This window comes from Pelophylax lessonae (assembly GCF_965119305.1).
Source record: "Pelophylax lessonae genome assembly, chromosome: 3".
In the NCBI taxonomy this organism is placed as follows: Eukaryota; Metazoa; Chordata; class Amphibia; order Anura; family Ranidae; genus Pelophylax; species Pelophylax lessonae.
Window position 1 is genome coordinate 30,608,393 of NC_138770.1, and position 3,819 is coordinate 30,612,211.

General features: G+C 53.3%; 3 protein-coding genes across 3 annotated transcripts in view; 2 read left to right on the forward strand and 1 right to left on the reverse strand.

The window, feature by feature from the left end:
* Nucleotides 1-3,819, forward strand: part of LOC309550684 (uncharacterized protein) — a 1,024,308-nt gene that overhangs the window by 641,168 nt on the left and 379,321 nt on the right. The window lies entirely within an intron of this gene.
* LOC309550736 (uncharacterized protein) overlaps nt 1-3,819 on the reverse strand; it is an 851,482-nt gene that overhangs the window by 324,276 nt on the left and 523,387 nt on the right. The window lies entirely within an intron of this gene.
* The window catches only part of LOC309550715 (uncharacterized protein), a 523,380-nt gene that overhangs the window by 306,238 nt on the left and 213,323 nt on the right, over nt 1-3,819 (forward strand). The window lies entirely within an intron of this gene.

Here is a 3,819-nt window from a genome sequence, read left to right on the forward strand (position 1 = left end):
CATCTCCTCGTGGTCTCCTGGCGGATTTTACATCCCCATGAAAAGTACTTTAGTTACTTCTCTTCTCTGCATGAGGTGTATACGAGGATTGATGTTATTTACATTGATCACCCCACCCTGGAGTTCCTCCTGCGGTCGTCCATTGGTAACATCACGATCTCCGATCATGCCCAGATTGTGTTGGAGCTTGCCTTACCTTCTGGTTCCTCTCGGTCCTGGACCTGGAGGCTGAATGAAAACTTGTTGGATGACTCGCAGGCGGTCACCAGGGTCTCGGAGGTCCTGCGGCGCTACTTTGCGGAGAATGCGTCTGAGGATCTGGGTGGGGGACTGATATGGGAAGCGCATAAAGAGGTGGTGCGAGGGGAGCTCGTCTCCCTAGGAGCTAAGCCTAAGCGTGAGCGCCAGGCAGACTTCCACCGAGTGCTGACCTCTTTACAAGAGGCTGAATTTACTCACAAGCAGACTGGTGCCCCTGACGCACTGACGAAACTGCTCTACTTGCGCCTCCTTTTTTCTTGCCACTTGGACAGACATACCCGAGCTCGCCTGCGCCACGTATCTCACAAGTTTTACGAACAAGACAACAAATGCGGCTGCACGCTTGCCCGGCCCTGTGTCAGAAACGTGCCCAGATGTGTGTGCACAAGCTGCACTCCCCATCGGGCGGCCCGGTTTTTAAGCCCTCAGAGATTGCAGACCTGTTTCGCACCTATTATGCGGACCTTTATGACTGGTCAGGTTCCACTACAGCAGACTCCCAAGCTGCTAAGTTGACGGCAATCAGAGATTATCTCTCTGATCATGTTGTCCCCTCCTTGTCCACGGAACAGCGCTCTGACCTTGACTCTCCCACTACGCTGGACGAACTGGAATGCACGATCCTCTCCCTGCCTAATGGCAAAAGCCCTGACGGCTATACAAAGGCCTATTACAAAACCTTCCTCCCTCTTCTACAGCAGCCCATGTGTGACTACTTTAACTCATTGGCCACAGGTGGGGAGATACCCTCGCAGGCCTTGATGGCCCATATTACGGTGATCCTGAAGGCCAATAAGGATCCAACGGTACCACAAAGCTACCGTCCCATCTCATTGCTTAACGTGGATATAAAAATTTTGGCTAAACTCCTTGTAAATCGCTTGAAACACCTTATGCCCCAGGTTATCCACCTCGACCAGACTGGTTTCATTACCGGCAGGGAGGCTCTGGATAACGCTATTCGGGCGGTACAGTTAGTCTATTGGGCCACCTCCCATCCTGACTTGCCGCCATATCTGATCCTCTCAACCGACGCCGAAAAGGCGTTTGATCGGGTGGACTGGACTTATCTGCGGGGTGTTCTGGAGTCGCTGGGCCTGGGTCCACACATGCTAACCTGGATCATGGCACTGTATAGAGACCCCAGCGCTAGGGTCCGTGTTAATGGCTGCCTTTACGCCGGGTTCAGGATCCGGAACAGTACCAGACAGGGATGCCCTCTCTCGCCCCTTCTTTTCGCCCTGGTCTTGGAGCCCTTTTTGGCCAAGCTCCGGGCGAATGGCGACATTAGAGGTGTGCGAGTCGGTACGACGGAACATAAGCTCTCGGCTTATGCTGACGACATCTTGTTCCACCTTACCGACCCCCTGCTTTCTTTACCGGTCCTGATGCGAGAGCTTGAGCGCTTTAGCCATGTCTCTAACTTTAAGATTAATCTTGGCAAATCTGAGATTCTCCCCATCTGTGTGCCCGCATCCTTGTCTGGTTCCCTGCGGGCCGCCTTTCCCTTTACGTGGACCACCTCCTCTCTGACATACCTAGGTGTACAACTTACGGACCGTTTTGACACACTTTAAGCGGCCAACTACCCCCGCCTCTTTGCGTACATTAAACAGGACCTCTTACATTGGACCAAGACGGCCTTTACTTGGTTAGGGAGGGTTAATTTTATTAAGATGAATATCCTCCCCAGGGTGTTGTTCTACCTGCAGATGCTACCTATCCCCCTGCCTCGTAGCCTTTTCCGACTTCCGGATGGCCTGATTACGGGAATTGTCTGGAATGGTAAACGCCCCCACATTGCCCTGGCTACCCTGAAGCGCCCTAAACATTTGAGAGGTCTCGGCCTTTCTGGACGTTCAACGCTATTATCGCGCAATTGTCCTTCAGCGCATCCTCAACTGGCGCTTCCATACCCACTCCAAGCTCTGGGTCCCGCTTGAAAAGTTTATGGTGGGCAGGAATCTATCCTATGCCCCTTGGCTTTCCCGGGATTACCGGGGGCTGTCAGACAACGTGTCTCCCCTTACGGTCCACGCGCTTGCGGTGTGGAACCGAGTGAATAAGCTCCTGGACCTTGCACCCTGTTTCCCCGTTGGCCCCCCTTGGGGGCTACCTTTGATTTCCCTCCTGGGGAACAGATGGCCTTTTTTGACCCCTGGGTGGATGATGGCAATGCTAGTTGCGGTAAATTTATGGAACGCGGTAAAGCTCCTGTCTTACGACGTATTAAAAACACGCCACGGCGGGTCCCCTTTAAACTTTTGGAAATATATGCAGCTCCACCATTTCTTTGCTGTTCATGGCCTTACCATCCACTCCCAGACCTCTCTTAAGCCTTTTGAACGTCTGTTCATCCAGGACGCTCCCATCCCTCATATGGTTTACCAATTGTTAGGTGCTGCGTCCTCTGTTTCTGCGCCCATCTGTGTTCGACTATGGGAGTGGGACCTGGGAATGCAGCTCTCTGACGCCCAACTTTCTTGTCTCTACCAACAAACTCATTCGAGCTCAGTAGACTCCAAGAAGCAAGAAACGTATTACAAGCTCCTGACGCATTGGTACCGGGTACCGGCTGACTTGTCCCGCATCTATCCCTCTACCTCCTCTGCATGCTGGCGGAACTGTGGCGGTGTTGGTACACTACTACACTTGAGGTGGGAGTGCCCGGTAATTGCCCCATTTTGGTGCGATATCCAGGGACAGATCAGGTCTATCCTGGACCTGGATGTGCCCTTCAACCCCCTCCACTTTCTCCTGCACGTGCCCTGTATGCTGCTCAGCTGCTATAGACGTAGCCTACTGCCTCATCTCCTTAATGCTGCTAGGAGATTGATCCCGATTTATTGGAAGCGGCCGCAGGTCCCGGGCAGGTCGAAGTGGCGGTGGATGGTAGACAGTATAAGAGATGCAGAGGACAGGGTTGCTGGATGTCAGGGGACAAGGGAGCGCAACGACTCGAGGTAGAGACCCTCTTCCTCGCTTTCTTTTCCCTATGTTTCTTCCCTATCCCCTCGCTCTCCTTCTTTCCTCCCCCCTTTCCTTCTTTTTTTTCCCCCTTCTGTTTGATTCCTCCTTTGGTTTCCTCCCCCACGTACAGCTGGTGGGTGACTTTAAGAATATGCTGGGCGGACTGCTGGAGCTAGCTATGTTGCATCTCCCGCTCCTCTGGCCCCTTTAGGCCATTGAGCTGGCCGGAAGGTTGTGCTGTCCTCTCGTGAGGTCCTGATCTGTTGCCATGTACCCCCCCTCCGCCCGCTTTGGGTGGTTGGGTGTGTCGGGGGGCAACGGGTGGGGGCACCGCGCTGGGGGTGGTCTGATGGAGGCTGTTGGCCCCCCACACTTGGAGATGTTAATGACTGACTGCGGCTCATGGCTTCCGGCAGACCGCCCTCTATTGTCTGCCGAATGTGGGTATTGCATTATTTTCCTGTTGCAAATTGCTGCTCCTTTTTCATAGAGTTATGTACCACGTTGCACTTTTGTACCCCCCTGGGTTGTGGCACTGTTTGGCTAACACCCTTCCCTCATACTTCCAATGTAGTTGTCTCATTTTTC